At 33.5% G+C, this 17,545-nt stretch overlaps 1 pseudogene across 1 annotated transcript; it reads left to right on the top strand.

Moving 5' to 3' along the window:
- Positions 1-11,050: 11,050 nt before the first annotated feature.
- LOC143573906 (phosphatidylinositol 4-kinase gamma 7 pseudogene) lies at positions 11,051-14,003 on the top strand (annotated as a pseudogene). Its single transcript, XR_013142497.1, has 2 exons — positions 11,051-11,224; positions 11,880-14,003. The product of XR_013142497.1 is annotated as a phosphatidylinositol 4-kinase gamma 7 pseudogene (transcript).
- The last annotated feature ends 3,542 nt before the right edge of the window (positions 14,004-17,545 follow it).

The following is a 17,545-nucleotide window of genomic DNA, read 5'->3' on the forward strand; positions in this document are numbered from 1 at the left end:
CCTTTAAACATCAACGTTGTTAATAGTTGTAAGTAATAACAACCTAGTATTTGATTACATGTCTTTTGACTTTGTACAATTACACTTTAACCACATGTTTTTAAGTGATTTTAGAAAGTTTAAATTGTTTCTTGGTCATCTTCATTTGTAACTTGTGGTCCAAGTACCAAAGGCAAATGTCATCACTAGACAAAGTATAACTCTCAATCAAAAGCATGCATGCACTTTTACTTGTAAGTGTATACAGTAGACTTTTAGATTTTTAGAATAAAGATGCGAATAAAAATTGAAAAATCGAATCGTAACTAAAAACGTTTTCCTAAATTAACTAAATGTTTTGTTTTTTGGTTAAATGACTAAATCGGTTTCGCTTATGGTTATGGTACAAGTCTAATCGTAGTTAAATCAGTTTGTCCCATATAACTCAAACATAAAACATGTTGATATGAGCACGGTATGTTTAACTCAAAGTTTTCTTTTGCTTTATTTATTTTGCGTCTTTTTGTTCTATAAGTAAAATGTTACAAAGAAAAATATATAAATGTATATTATTTATTTTCTTGTGCGTTTCTTTATGACTTCCATTGCTTAAGGTTAAGTTTCTATAATCGGTTTTTTATTTTATCCTTCATTATTTAACTTCTTCAAAAACTTTGTGTTATGTGTTTCACTGTTTCGTAATTTCAATGCAATTCAAGACTATGGTACCTAATTGGGCTTATTCACTTAGCCCACAAACACCAAGCCCGTTTAAACTTTATTTTTCTAATTATTGAACAATGCTTCTTACAAACAACATAGAGCATCCACAATACGGACTTCGGAAAAACATGTATAGTCATATGACACGTTATAAAAACATCATTATTAAAAACACCTAAAACCACCCAATAAGAAATCATAAAAACACCAAAAAAAAACAAAACATTGTCATATCATCATCTTTTACACCCAAAACCCTTCACCCGACCCCACCACCTGCAAAAGGGCCCACCCCCATCTCATTTTTTCTATTTCTTACCCAAGAACAACTTCTAAAAATGAGTCTCAAAAATCTTGTCCATAATAAGTAAAAACTGATACGTGTAAAAACACACAAAAACACCTTATTCTGTATGCTATATAGCACAACATGCATTAAGTCATAAGTTGTTCGGAGAATTAAAAAAAGTATTGTGTTTTGATAACTCAATAAGCTATTAAGTTGCCTTATAAACTAATCTAAACACCTTAAATAAAGAAATCATGATTAACAGTCAAGCATTTGGCCTAATGATATTTGGGTGTGTATAAAAAATAAATGCTCCCTTTAATTAAAGGGCCGATGGTTCAAATCCTGCAAGTTGTATAAACTCTAACCCGTCTTTACGGTTTGAGAGTTGACCTCTATTGAAATTGAGCTGCTTTTTAACATCTTAATATACTCTTCATCATTTTTTTAATAATCCAATCAACTTAACAACTTTTAGTTATGGTATTCTAAAGTATGCTGGCCTAAAATTCTCAGAATATTTTACTTTTAATAGTTGTATTTTCAATATTTATACATGTCCCGAATCAGAATATCAATATTGAAAATCCTTTCGTACAAAAACTTGATACCACTCACGTGAAGGTAGATTTATCATTATCATTTAAAGGGTAAATTTGGTCAAAGGTCAAAGTTTGAATAATAGAACTATCAACATGAAGATGCAATTACTATCAATGTAAAAAGTTGTTTTTTTAGTAAATAACATGCGCATGACTACATGAGTATTGAAAAGAAATGTATTCATAGAATATAGATCATATTTTTCTGATGACTTGATAGATATTGCAATGAAAAAGCTAGAATATAGAAACTTCTAAATGTTAAACAAACAGGAGCAAACCAAAAATGAGTTATAATATAAACTATAATATAAGGAAATGGTTACTGTAAAATAATCATTTATCGTGCATTACGTAGGCAAATTACGCTCAAAGTATATACAAATTGCGTTCAAGGTTAAAATCTAATTACGCTTAAATCCATATATGTTTTTCCATAATTACACTCAAAATAGGTTTTCATTAAGAACAAGGGATCGAACGATCCAGTTCTATTTGTTTGAATAAACTGATGCTTAATTGGATATCGATTGACGATTTTAAGATTATCTGTTGTGATTTTATGGATTAATTACATGAATATAGATTATCTTGTTGTATGTAATGTATGATAAGACATTATTTTACTTGATATTTTACAAATGTATCATAAAGGGTGTGGTATGTAATATTTTTATTATGTTGAATAAGCATCAAATCACAGCAAATATGTTGTAAATGATTTATATTAAAATTTAAATGTTTATTATGTTGAATAAGCATCAAATCAAAGCAAATATATTGTAAATGATTTATATTAAAATTTAAAGGTCGCTATTCACGTGAGGGAGGATTTAACTATTTAAGTGCATGTTTGGTCAAAGGTCAAACTTTGAATAATAGAAGTTTGAACATGAAGATGCATGTGATATCAATATCAATAGTTGAACAAAACCCATATTTTGTCACAAAGTATATACCTTTTACTTATTAAACACGCCTAGAGAGAAAGAAAATACTAACTCAAAACTTTTATTAGTTGAACAAGATTTTGCACGTTTATTAATGGCAGAAGTGCAATCAAGGGTGTTACAGGCACAACAATGTTATGTCGGCGGTCCGATTCTGTTTGATTGTATGGTGTGTCTTTGTGAAGTGAAACCGGAAACCGATGGGTCCAAAAGGCTCAATAATTGTGGCCATGGAGTCAGGTTCCATGATGGGTGCATTGAGTCATGGTTAAAGGACCATTCAACATGTCCCTTGTGTCGGAGTCATGTTTCACGTCCGGTTTGTTATCGGCTAAAGGGTTACTTGTTTAAGGTCAGGGAGGATGTGGTTTCCTATTGCAACAATGCTCTTGAAAACGTGGCTAGCTCAATTGGAGATTGTGATGACTCATGAATGTGATTATTCATATGTTAAGACTTAAGATTGTTTCGTTCATTCGTGGTAAATTAAAATATTAACATACCTACGTTTTGTAGATTGGACAATCCTTTTGATAATGTATTAATCACTTTTTAGAATTAACTTATATCACGGTATCTATAACTGGACAATTCTAACGACACCAAGAACGACCATGTAAGTTTTGTTTTGAAAAATGAAAATCTACTTAAAGTGAGATCAAAAGTTGTCTATATAAGTGGGGAACCAAACATATGGGTGGTGAGGTGGGTTGGGGGGGGGGGGGGGTAGGGCAATCCGCCTTAGCTCGAGTGCCTAGGGAGGTGTTTGTGATTTAACGAAATGGGTGTGAAGAAACCAAATATCAGTAACACTTTTGCAAGTGGAGGGGTGCCAAACACCGTACTTAAGGGGCATGTTGGACCGCGGCATTAGCCAGTTAGCACTTGAGAGGGAGGACTTTGATGTGGATGGTGATGGTGCTCCGTACGTTAAACCATAACAACAAGTCTTAACATAATTATGTTCTTTTAAATTATAATACATATTACGTTTGCACCAAGTATTTAATATGCTTTGAGAATATATTGAAAAAAACGTGACATGTATACATTATGGGGAGGGAATATGTGTTTTCCAATTGTAACTTATAAGTGATTTAAGACACATTATTGTGTGGTTTGGATGAACTATATTTGCGTAGTTAGTTGATGTGTTGGATCTTGACAACTTGAACGCAAGGTCGTACGGTAGACGTTTCGTCATAGTTGGTTTAATCATACAGTCGTAGCTAGTTTGAAATTTATTGTAATCGGATAACTTATATGCACTCTTGTAACTAGTTTACACGTACCATTATAATAATAAAAAAAAGGTATATCTAACATTAAAAAAAGGTCATTTTTTGTTTCAGAAGGGGGTTATGGCGTAGCTTGTCGCCCGTTTGCCTGCCACTTTATTATAATCGTTTTGATTTTAATGAGAATGCCCATTCTTTTGCTTATATATATGTGTGTGTGTGTGTGTGTAGTTTGAAAACCCTCTTGAGTTGAGAAAACCTGTGAAAACCCTATGTAACATCGTGTTTTTTTTTTTGTTACATGTAAAATATGTTGTTACATTTAATACAAAACATCGAAAATATAAAAAAAATGTTTTGCTATTTTTTTTTCATTTTTTTAGTAATTTTTATATATGTTTTCAGGAGAGAGAAAATGTAAATAAACTTTTACATTTTTTACTAGCTTTAATTGTGGACCACAAAATTTAATCTTTAATTAAAAACATGTGGTTAAGAATGGGTTTCTAGAGTTTTCACAACTCAAGTGGGTTTTTATTCTAACCTAACCCGGGTAAGGTTAAAATGAAAACCCATTTGAGTTGTGAAAACCCGTGAAAACCCTATGTAACATCGTTTTTTTTTGTTACATGTAATATATGTTGTAACATTTAATACAAAACATCGAAATATAAAAAAAATGTTTTGCTATTTTTTAACATTTTTTTACTAATTTTTATATATATTTTTAGAAGAGAGAAAAAGTTATATTTATATTTACATTTTTTATTCACTTTAATTGTGGACCACAATATTTAAACATTAATTAAAAACATGTGGTTGAGAATGAGTTTCTAGAGTTTTCACAATTCGAGTGGGTTTTCATTTTATACTAGCCAACCTAACCCTATATATATAGGGGAGGGATATCTTGAGAACCATGTTAAGTTTTAAGAAATTAAGAACTCAATTCTTAGCCACACATTTTATTAAATGGATTGGATTGTGTGTTTGAGATTAAATCTGACTAAAAAGTCAAAGTAGGAGAGAGAATAAAGTTGTAAGTGATTACACTAATTTTTACGTCCGTTACACATGTGTAATAAGTCGACTCGGCACGTAAAAAATTCTGTTATTTTTTTACGTGTATGTAACTTACATATATTACGCATGTGTAAAAAAAATTCAAAAAAAATCGTTACACTGAGTTCATTCGAGTTCTTAAAACTCAAAGAGGTTCTCATTTGAAATCTCTCTCATATATATATATATATAACAGTACTGTAGTATACATATTATTCCTTTTGTAAGTTGTTATTAACTTTCTATTACTTATAAATTATAATACTGTCCACACTACTCATAATCATTGAGTTAATGAGGTTATCTGGCACATCACTTATTATGTTTGTCACTTCAATTTCATTTTTTATTCAAATCAAACTTTACGAGTTTATACAGGATAGTGTGAAGCCTATGCTTATTTCCTTGTTTGCCGGTTTGATAATTGGGCACATATGTTTTAAGATATAATTAACCCTATTAAATAAAAATATATCTTATGTATTTTTTTTAAATAATCGAAATTAGTATGCTAAGCTTCATTTCTCCTTATTAGTACATGAAATATACAACTGTGTTATAAACATGAGATATAAAGTAGTTAAACGAATAGTATTCATATATGATACTTGTGTTAACTATTAAGCACGTCATCTCTAATTTATTTACTGAGTACGATGATGATATACTGAGTACGATCAGTCCTCAGACCCTACCATAGCATTGCTGAGTACGATGATGACATTACTGAGCACTTCATTTCTCCTCAGACCCTACCATAGCATTGCTATTGGTGGGATATACTGAGTACGATGATGATGATGATCTCTAATTTATTTAATACGATAAGACCTGTTTTACTAGCCTTACGATCAGTCCAGTCCATGTAATTAGCCACCTTTCCATGATTTAAGGATGAGTTATAATTCTATCTTCCTTGCTTTGGAAAAACAAAATAAAACTAGATTACATAAACAATATACTGAATACAAACAGCTATAAAATAACTAATAAAAAATAAAGATACTCTTTGAAACATTAAATCCAAGCAATCAATCTACAATTTCAGACAAGTGCGATTATAAAATAATAAAAAGTGTAACAAGTTGCACTAACCTTGGGATACACGACATGTGATGTTATGGTCCGGTCCAGAAAGCCACCTTTCACCAACACAATCCATGGACGACAAGTGGTGCAAACTAACACTTCACTTTGATGATGTTTATGTTCTTTTATGTAACAAGTTGCTTTGTTATGTTTGTATTTTTTTTTTTTAATTATTATCATTGCTTAGCATTCATATGTATTTGAGTTTGATCATCAAATAGTTGTGTTTACAGATTACCTGGTCGAACCTAGCACGAATTTAAACATGACAAGTAACCGGTATTTGTGTCATGTATGAATCAAATCAAACCATAAACATGACCCTTTTAACCTCAAGCAAAAATTTCTCCAAAGCTTTTTGCATACTAAATTACTAAATACTAATGCTTAAATAGTCTATATTTGCATATTATTTTTAAACCGTTAACGATTATTTTTAATATATGCCAATTTATGTCCAAGCTTAAAAAGAGGCATTAAAAAAACTCAATAGCTTAAGTTATTACATACACTAAAAAATAAAAATTAATAAATGGGTTAAACAGGTCAACCCGTAATCCCGCCGGGTTAGCATGAACAATACTTGTGTAGTTAAACATGTTTGTCAGTACCTGATGTCGTTTAGACTAAACTCATACTCATGAATTTCATGTTAGGTTCGATTGTGTTAAAATTTTTACACTCTTAAATTGAGTAACTTTAAAATTTGAAATTATCAAAATAATATCAAACTAAGTAGCGAAATAAACCTACGTATTAACGAAACCATTTATCCACATTTTTTATAATTGAAATCAAAATCAAACAATCATGGTACTATATATTGGAGGGGAAAATATTGAAAATAAAATCTTTGTTGAAGATTATGTAATCTGAGATCAAATGTCGAACAACCTTTTGTTAATAAAATCGTTGTTGATGATTAAGTAATTTGAGATTAATTGCGCGCTCTTTGAAACATTTCATCCCTATATTATGGACCGCGTATAAAAAATTATACATGTTTTAGACTGGTTTCCTTTCTTGCTCTCTTGCTTTTAATTTTTATACAAATCATTCATATATGAGTGTGCTAACTTTTGAATCAAAGTTTAATAATAACTTTTCTCCAACGTTGAATCCAAACCGAGTATTGATATATTTAAAGTTAAAGAACAATAATATAAGTGACGTGTTGTCATTCTTCTAAAAAAAAGTTATGACTTCCTATTTAGTCCACAGTCTAACATTTCTCCAAAATAAATGCACCTATAAAAAGAAACAACTGTTTAAACGTTTCCAGTGTGTATAGAATTGTTAATAGCTTTGCTTCTTAAAATATAATATTGCCAAACTTTGATCGAAAGCATATAACACATTAAACGCAAAACAAAAGGTATTGTTAATGGCTCAAATCTCATCCCCTTCCCTTAAACATCAACATTGTTAACAACTACAATTGATAATAACCAGGTATTTGATTACCCCTTTAAACTTTATACAATTTATATAAACACATATATTTTAAATATCTTTTTTAAAAGTTTATTATAGTGTTTCTTGTAGGACTGTTCAAAGGATAAGACCCTACCCTTTTACCTTATACCTTACCCGGACCATTTATCCTTTTAGGAAGAAATGTGGACCCGAGACCTTACCCTCTAAACAATAAAAGGGTCGGGTATAAATAAGGGTCTTAAGGGTTCAACCCTTTACCCTTTAAAGCAGTAATCGCACCTTATTTTCTGCATTTACTAGCTGCATATCTCATATTGACTTTAATATATGAATCATAGAACAATTATACTTTCATTTAATAACACAGTAAACTCTACCTTCGAAAGTTTATCAACCATTTGAACCGATGCAAATAATATTCACATTCACAAATTACGTGTAGAGAACAATTCAGTGATTTTCACACACACACACACACACACACACACACATATATATATATACATATGTTTCCAATTAGTAGTATGGCCTTTTATTTTTATTTTTCATAGTAGTTGGGAAATTTATGATGAATCATATATAAAATACAAACCTCTCCTACATTTCAGATGAATCATGAATCTGATGTATATCTATTTAGAAACCAGTAAACAGGCCAAGGGTTTGAAAAAGGGTCGGACCCTTGAAACCCTTTAAGGTGAAATTTAAATACCATTTACCCGACCCATATTATATATTCGGGTCTAATTAAGGGTTTTATGAGTCGGATAAAAGAGTTTCAAGGGTATGACCCTTATCTTGCTTACCCCTAGTTTCTTGGTTGTCTTTAGTTTCTCTAACCTGTATGATTATAGGTATGGCGTAACAACCTAAAGTTAATTAGCCAACCCGTCCCGATAAATACATAGATAGAATATGCTGGCTTCTTCTTTTTTCCATCATTTTATGACGTTACTTAGATCTTCCAAGTTCCAATAAGTTCCAACTTCCAAGCAAGTGAATGAGTGAAACTCTTTGAACATAATGCGGTCTTCTTGGTTAAAAAATAAAAGCTTATCGAGTTTTCAATAAATACTTAAATATTAAATTTAAGATTTTTGAACAAATACACCCTCAATTCTACATCTAATATACTTTTAAGAAATTCTACATCTAATATACTATTAAGATTATCACGTCTACACTATGCAGGATTTGAAACAACCCACAACATTACATATTGTTTAAAACTAGTTTTTTATAGGTCGGTAAAACTCAAACGGTGATAATATCCAAGCGTTAAGCCGGTAAGTCAAGGCGAATTCGGTCGGTTTAAGTGATGTGCGTTATTGTACCGGAATTAAAACCAAAATAAAACAAAAAACTTATAAAAATTGAGGTGGGTTGGTGGACCAATGTCGTGGTGTCGGCTGGTAAAACCTGACAGTTGTCAATCCTGGGTGGTGAGTCTACAGGAATTCGGTCGGTTTCCATCATGTTTTTTATGATCCCAAAACTAAAAAAATAAAAACAAAATTTACGAACTAGTTCGGTGTCGCCAAATGACCCAATAAGACATTTACGACACCAAACTTCTTATCTGTTATATACTATATAGTATAACAAGGTCGTCATTGGCCTTCTGGCTCAATGGCATGGGGATAATGGTTAAGGCTTGGGATCCTAGAGGTCTCATGTTCGAAACCTGACTCAAGGGGGTTTTCTCACAGTGGTGTGAGTTTCCTCCTTGATGGTGTTCTTGAGTAGGTCAAGCCTGGAGTATTAAAATCAGTATAGACGGTTGACATCCCGTCTCAGGAAGACTCACTCAGGTATTGACGGGGGGATCCAAACGCTATTCAAAAAAAAAAAAGTATAACATGGTCAAATATTATATTCAACACATGTAATACTGTAATAGTCATTTGGACGTTGATATATTGGTCAATGTCCCTATTCAATCCATAATTACCACGTCACAATTGTTCTTCATTTACTAATCCAAAGGTTTAGATCACATCCTGCCATTTCTTATCCAACGGCCAGTTTGCCTTCTTCGAGACCCTTCTAAAAGTAAATATTAACAGTGATAAATTATATAAGAATAAAGTATATAAAAGCATAAGTATTTTATAGGGCTATGGTTATTCACACACCCTTGATCAATTCACACTCCTTTTAACATGGGGTTTCATATGATAGTATAGCCCCTATACGATCGTATGTAAGGTGTGTGGATAACCAAAAAATGTACGAATAACATATCCCATTTTATGGTTTCGAACAAAAAAACTTTTCTAAAGGAATATTGTAAAGTGTAGCGTATCAATCGAATGCAATGTACCCTTCTTTTGGATGATAGAAGTACAAATAAATTTGTTATGTTTCCGTTTTACCAGCTTGTACTTTTTATATTCTAAACAAGCGGTTAATTTTACTCAAATTTCTCTTTTATTTCATACACACCATCTCTAAAACCCCACAAATCTCATAAAATATTGTGGGAGTGTGTGTAGATAACAGTTCCCTTAAAATAATATATTAATGTAAATTTACATGCAAATAGTATTTTTGATGTTATTCTTTAAATAAAAGCAGCCATTTTATTTTCGGAAGTGTTTTAACAATTTGAAAAGATTAAGGGGTATTAGTTATTATATGAGTTGTGCTCGCTGTATTATAATTTTAAACCTACACGGACCTCAATGCATTACGAGTTTTACATGTTGACACAAACAAAGCTCCTTTAATCAAAATTTTATTCTATTGTGAAATTTCTTTTTGCAAATTTATACTAGGAAAGTACTTGCTTATACCAAAATACAAAAGTATTAAAGTAAACATTATAAATCTTTTCATACTTTAATGAAAATAAGCACAAAAGTGACTATCTTGCCCGTTTAAAAAAAAGTACATAAATAAGCATGCTAACACCTATCTAACTATATTATGAAAGCAATATAATTTTTTCACATGGCATCATTATAGGTCCTTCACATAGGATGCTATATAGATGTCATGCGAGCAGTTTCCTATTTTATCAAATCAACCAGTTATGTTATATTTGGAAATCACAATATATATGTTATAAAAATATTATAGATGAATGAACATATACACAATTTCGTTAAATATCCTAGTATGTTTAAATATAATGATATTAAAATTTCTCCTAATCATACCGGTCACTATTTAATGTTGTATTTAAAGGGGTTTTTAAATATTTATGAATTGTAAAATTTTGTTTATCATTATTTATATCTTGTTAATCCATAAGGCATGTTATTATTTATGTTATTACATTTAACTTTTTTGTTATATTTTAAAACCATCCGTGTATCACACTGGTTTTACCCTAGTAAACCATCAAATCAACTTTAACAAGGCATACTAAACAGATCTGAGAGTCAATTTAAACCAACTCAAACTTAAAACCGTAAGTTCTTTTTCATCTGTTTTCATGTTGTCTCAGATAATCACCTAATAAAAGTAAAAACAAAGGTTATTATCCAATCCATCCACATAACGTAAACTATTAAAAAAATAAAGATTTTATCCATCAATATTTTTTTTAAATCAAATAACTTATGAACTTAAATATTAAACTAAATTCAGTTATTTAATGACTGCCTTGTTCTTTTTCGCCTCTATATAATAGATACGTTGATTCACAATCCGATTTAGAGAAGAACAAGACTCAGTAGTGAGTGAGTGAGTCAACTCACCCAGAGCATAATACCAAGAACCAAAAAAGGGTTTTTTAATTCGATCTTCGATTAATAAAACCCTTTTTTCAATTGGGTTTTCTCTCATGGTATCCGGATCTTGATCAGTGGATCCGATTGGGCTCTAGTTCCGTCAGATCTGGTTATCCGGGTGAGTTTCACGACCCGTTTCGTAGTTTCATGAATACGCATACTCCATCTCTGTTAATTGACGTATTTGGTAGATTAATTTGATGAATTAGTTGGTCAATTTTGGGGGTTTAGGGTTTAATTGATTTTATTTGAAATTTTGAATCACCTCCGTTTTAGAACTAATTGGGGCAAATTCGATCCGGGTGTTGTAGAACTCGCTAGACGTTGGTCGAGTGGTGGGTACCCGCTACCGATTAATCGGGATTAATCGGATTGGAATATTATTTGTATTTTTTCAAAATTATATTTTTACACAAAATTTTATGTGTAATACTTTAAAGATTTTGACCGATTTCGATCCGAGTGTTGCAGAACTCGCTAGACGTTAGTCGGGCGGTGGATATATGTTAGGGGTTAATAGGGGATTAATCGGATTGGAATATTAATATTTTAAAAAAAATATATTTTTACACAAAATTTTATGTATACTTTGTAATTTTTCAAATACTTCATCAATTTTGACCGCTTTTGATTAATTTTGACAGATTTAGACCAATTTTAGGGCCCGATTAGGTGAAATCGAATCGGTAGCAGTTTGATTTAATCGACGCCTAATCGGGATTTTTACGGGTTTGATCACATAGCAGTATCTGATTGTGTTTTTGTCTGTACAGATTAGATTGGATCACATGGCTGGTGTATGAAATCATCTCAGTTTTCGGATTTGATGATTGTGGCTGTGATTGAAGTGTGCAATACGAGTACTCTGCAACCGGTTTCCGAGTTTGACTCTGGTTCAGTGGTTCATGTCTAGTAACTTAGACAGCCTGGTGCAAACACAAATGGCTGTGTCGGTTTTAAAAACCCCGATGGGACGGGAGTATCATGGGAACGATAGGAAACCGACTGGGAGCAGACGGGTTTTTGTTCAAACGGAAAACGGGTGCGTTTTGGGTATGGATTTGGATCGGAACGATAACGCGCATATGGTTAAACGACGGTTGCAGATCGCGCTTAATGTCCCGATCGAGGAAAGTTTGTTAACGTTTGGAGATAAGGTTTTGAAAAATGATCTTAGCGCGATTCGACCCGATTCCCCACTTCTGTTAACGAGGAGTATTATGCATCGAAGCTCGTCGACTCCATGTTTATCCCCTTCGGGTCGAGACGTTCAAAACAGGGACCGAAGCGGGCCTATTGAAATCCTGTGCCAGTCGGGTAACTTTTCGAGAACTAAAGAGCTTGTTAACGAGGTCGTGATGGCGATAAAATCCGGTGTTGACCCGGTCCGAGTCAATGGCGGACTCGGAGGGGCGTATTATTTTAGGAATAGTGACGGTGAGAGTGTTGCGATTGTGAAACCGACGGATGAAGAGCCGTTTGCACCGAACAACCCGAAAGGTTTTGTCGGGAAAACTCTAGGTCAACCCGGGTTGAAACGGTCGGTTCGGGTCGGTGAAACGGGTTATCGTGAAGTTGCGGCTTATCTTCTTGATCATGATCATTTTGCTAATGTACCTCCTACCGCACTTGTTAAGATCACTCACTCTATATTCAATGTTAACAATATTAAACAAGATCGAAAAACGAAACATGTTTGCAAGATTGCTTCATTCCAACAGTTTATCCCTCACGATTTCGATGCGAGTGATCACGGGACGTCGAGTTTCCCGGTGGCTGCCGTTCACCGTATCGGGATACTAGATATTCGGATTTTGAACACGGACCGCCACGCGGGAAATCTGCTCGTTAGAAAGGTCAACGATGACGGGAAATTCGGTCAACAGGTTGAACTCAAACCCATCGACCACGGTCTTTGTTTACCCGAGAGTCTGGAGGACCCGTACTTCGAGTGGATCCATTGGCCACAAGCTTCGATCCCGTTCTCGGACGATGAACTCGACTACATTAACGCACTCGACCCGTATCATGACGCGGATATGCTAAGAACCGAACTCCCTATGATCCGTGAAGCGTGTCTGCGTGTTCTAACCCTGTGTACCGTTTTCCTTAAAGAAGCTGCGAGTTACGGTTTGTGTTTAGCCGAGATCGGTGAGATGATGACCCGTGAGTTTAGGCGCGGTGAAGAGGAACCGAGCGAGCTCGAGGTTTTGTGCATGGAAGCGAGAAAGGTGGTAACCGAACGAGAAATGTTTGTGCTATCGCCTAAAACAGGGCCCCACGAAGACGGGTTTCAGTTCGAAATCGATTGTGACGAGTCTGAAACGCCCGTTAACCCTATCCTTCCGTTTCAGTTTGGACCCGGGAGAAACCCGCTTTCTAAACTCGAAGAAGAAGACGAACACGACGAGCACGAAGACGACACGTTTCCTATAATATTAGAAAAGCTCACATCGGTATCGTTGAAGAAAAACTTAAGTCTCGGTGACTCATCAGCCGGGCACCGGAGTGCAACCGAGCAGCTACCAGCGAGTGCTAGTTTTGTGAAGGTAGCGGATATGACCGAGGACGAATGGGGTTTGTTTTTGGACACATTTGTAGGGTTGTTGCACCGGGCGTTTGTGGACCGCAAGGGCGTTGTGGTCCAGCGACAGAGACAAAGGTTGGGCACTTCGTGCCGGTTTTAAGGTCATAGATTGATGGTGTTTATGGGTTGTGTCCGAGTTTGGTTTTCATAGGTTGACTTGCAGGTGTAGTGTTGGTTTAGGTTTTACTGTTTTAGGTTGTTTTCTTTTATTTATTTCAGTCCTTGTGGACTTGTTTTATAAATAAGTTGTAGTAAGAAAAAAGAGAGAAAAAGAGTTAAAAATAGTTGTGTAAAAAGTATATATTTGGAATTTGTGTCTTTGTGGTTTTAATTATGAAAAAGAATGTTTCTTTATTATGTTCAAAAGTATACAAGGTTTTTTAAGGGATGAAAAAAGTGGTATCAGTTGGAGGTGCATAAACCGGTTTAAAACTCAAACCGGTTCGGTTTGGTTAACAAAAGACAAAACCGGTTTATGATCAGTTTCGGTTCGGGTTGAAACCGGTTTCTTACAATGTTGCGATCGGTTTCGGTTCGGGTTTTGATCGGTTTTGGTTTGGGTTTTGACCGGTTTTCGGGTTTCTGTCCGGTTAACTGGTTTGGAACCGGTTTTGGTGGAGAAAATTACAAACCGGTTCCGAACCTACGGATTCAATCGGTTCCAAACCGGTTTCTACATAATTGGTTTCAAACCGGTTCGGTTAACCGGTTTATTTGCACACCTCTAGCATCAGGTACTGGTATCGAATAGTTTCCTGTTGGTTTCAATTTGGTACTAATTTTTTGATGTTTTGGGATTTGTATGGTATGGTACCCGTATTTTACCAAATTTCTGTGTTAGGTACCGGTACCGGTATCATACCAAACATTTTCAGTACCTATACGCATTTTTGATATTGGTATTTTCGGACCTAGTTCATCACTTAAATTGATAGGAGAATATAAGTATTTGAATTATGATATCTAGATATGATTATTAATTTATCTTCTAGTCATGTGTCTCTTCAATAAATTTCGATCAAAACGAATATTTGGTGAATTTAATTTGTATTTATTGTTGATATAATGTTTATCATCATTGAATGAATGAAATGAAATATGACAAAACATCTTATTCCTATTTATATAAATCACCATCTTATAATCCCATCGATTTCGTCAATTTTAATCTTTCATGTAACATGATGTTAAACGTGGTATCATCTTACGTAAAGTTAAGAATGCTCGTACAGTGTTACTAGTGAGTGATGTTAACAACTAATACAACTTTGGTAGCACTGCACGACAAATCTATTGCATGTATTTATAAAAGAGGAAGATCATAGCGGAAAAGCAAAAAATTAAGTGTTTTACTGGGTGTTTGTACAAGTCTATCCTAAGGTCTAAACACCTAGTAAAATTATTATTACACTCAGGGGCGGATCTAGTATATAGGATACGGGTTCACGAAAACCCACTGAGTTTCGGATTTTTAAGAGGACGTTTATATAAAATATTGGAAGAACCCATATAAAAATGTTAAGTGAACCCATACTCAAAGTTAGCCTTGGTGCACTGGTAAAGATTCTGCCCCTGTATACTAGACAACCCGGGTTCAATTCCCTTCTTGTGCACAATTTCTTTCATTTTTGGATGCGCCCAGCACCTTTTTGTTTGCTGTCTGATTGATGTTATTTCAATTTGCAATTACCGAAACATAAAAAATGATCCAACTGTGTAGTGAATAAAATTAGTAGCTTGTGGCCACTTATGCAGTAGTGAATAAAATAGTATCACTTACTCACTTTCACAAAATAAATCATAACCCTCTAGTCTCATAGTTGTTCCTCACGAAGTCATGACGGCATTATGATTCAGTCTCTAACTTTTAAGCACTTGATTAAGTTTTTGTTTAGTTGTGTATACTTGTGGTGAAAACTTGAATGATTGAATGACTAAATCCCATATTTGAATACTTCTTTAGTTTTTATTATGATATCGCATTTTGTAATGTTCTTCAAGCTGACCCTACCGACCCAAAAAATTTAACGTTTGATTGTGGATAATTTGAAATCTGAAAAGTGGTGAACCCATAGGAAAAAAATCATGGATCCGTCACTGATTACACTTAGTAAAATTATTATTGGGGCTTTTTTCCATCATGAGCTACTATCACGAAAACATGTAAACCGATCAAGAATTGTACAATGCCAATGTAATATTATGCTAAATGTTAATGAGGCGTACAGATAGGAAAATCCAAAGCCAAGCATCTATGGTAACTTTATACAAATTAGGAAGCATGGAGTACAAACGTTATTTACATAGACAAGTTTATTTTCAAGGTATTCGCAGTCCATCCTTACAATTTTGTTTGCCATTGTAATTCTAGATTCACCATCGCTTTGTTCAGTTAGCGAATTCTTCGAGCTTTGATCTGTCAGGTAATTACTCCTCTTTTGATCACCGTTTTCTTCATTCTAATTTATTGCATTTCGGGATTTTGCAACCCCTATCACAATGAGGTGACAAAGCCAAAACTATCACCAATCGTCAGCTGATCCAATAAGTACGAACGTACCATGAGCAACTATTTATTTATTTAGTGACACCCATGTTTAGGATCACAATCATCACTAAAAACCTCCCATACATAATACATTACAGTAATTGTTTATATGCCCATTGCTCAAATTTAATTCCTAAAATAGCAAATGCTGGTTGTAAAGGTACACAACCCATGTTCAAGTATTTAATAGTTGTGTCTTTAAATATATCTATAAAGTGAAAATATGCATAATATAGTCATGTCTTTAAATATCTCTATAAAGTGAAAATGTGCATAATATGTGAAAGAAAAAAAAAAGGGTTTAAGCAAAGAGTTAAAAATTAAAATCATGTATGTCATGAGTTATTTATTATTTTTTTATTAACTTTTACAAAAGTAAGAAAAACATTGGAAAATGATTTTTTATTTTTTTTTTTAATTTTCTTTTGAACCATTTGAATGAAATTAGTTGCTTTATCGGTTGAAGTACAAAGTGTGTGGGAGCATGAGGTACAAGTGTTGAAACTTTAAAGAAGCAACACATAAAAGAAACATGTTAGCTTTAAGATTTGACAGGATATTGTACTGGAGCATATGGTTCGATTAGCATTTAACAAGTTAAAACCATAAATCAATTATTTTTTTTTATTAAAGCATAAGTGTATGTGAGATAAAGGTAAATCATAAATGTACATATACCTAATATTCTGTATGTGATATAATGGTCAGCTGTAAAGAGTAAAGAGAAACCTAACATGATTATTGCATGGGGCCTTGCATGGGTATTAATTCTTTGGCACCTAAAAAGAAACAACCGAACAAAATATAATGTTTCCATGTTACTTATACGACAAGACGTTCTTTATATATTGCAACACTTGGCCAAGACCGATAACATGGAGATGGAGAGATTTGGAAATACGGATTTGATATTAGGTAATTCATCCGACTAACATGACACTTTTAAAAGACTCGGTTATAACTTGTAAGTTGTTCACACATGCTTAGAGATATAGAGTTAGCCTCGTTGCAGGATATTATGTCTGTGATCAGGTTCTGACGTGAGAAATAAGTGCCATTAATAGAGGAGTCAATGTTAAACCTAGTCGTTTGAGTTGTATCTATGGTGAAGTGGTGATGTAGTTGGAGTCATCTAATACTTTGGCAGTTTAGCTATTCAGGGTAGGATGAGAATATCTTTTCTTGACATTCGTCGGTTAGAGTTACGGTTTTGTTACATATGAATATATGATGACGACCCTATATTTCGTAGGGTAAAATGATGATCCAGTCCGTACGTTCAAACCCTTTGATTCCGGAGCATA

Source organism: Bidens hawaiensis, unplaced genomic scaffold, assembly GCF_021521415.1.
Source record: "Bidens hawaiensis isolate Kalapana, Puna unplaced genomic scaffold, B.hawaiensis_p1.1 tig00001382_1, whole genome shotgun sequence".
In the NCBI taxonomy this organism is placed as follows: domain Eukaryota; kingdom Viridiplantae; phylum Streptophyta; class Magnoliopsida; order Asterales; family Asteraceae; genus Bidens; species Bidens hawaiensis.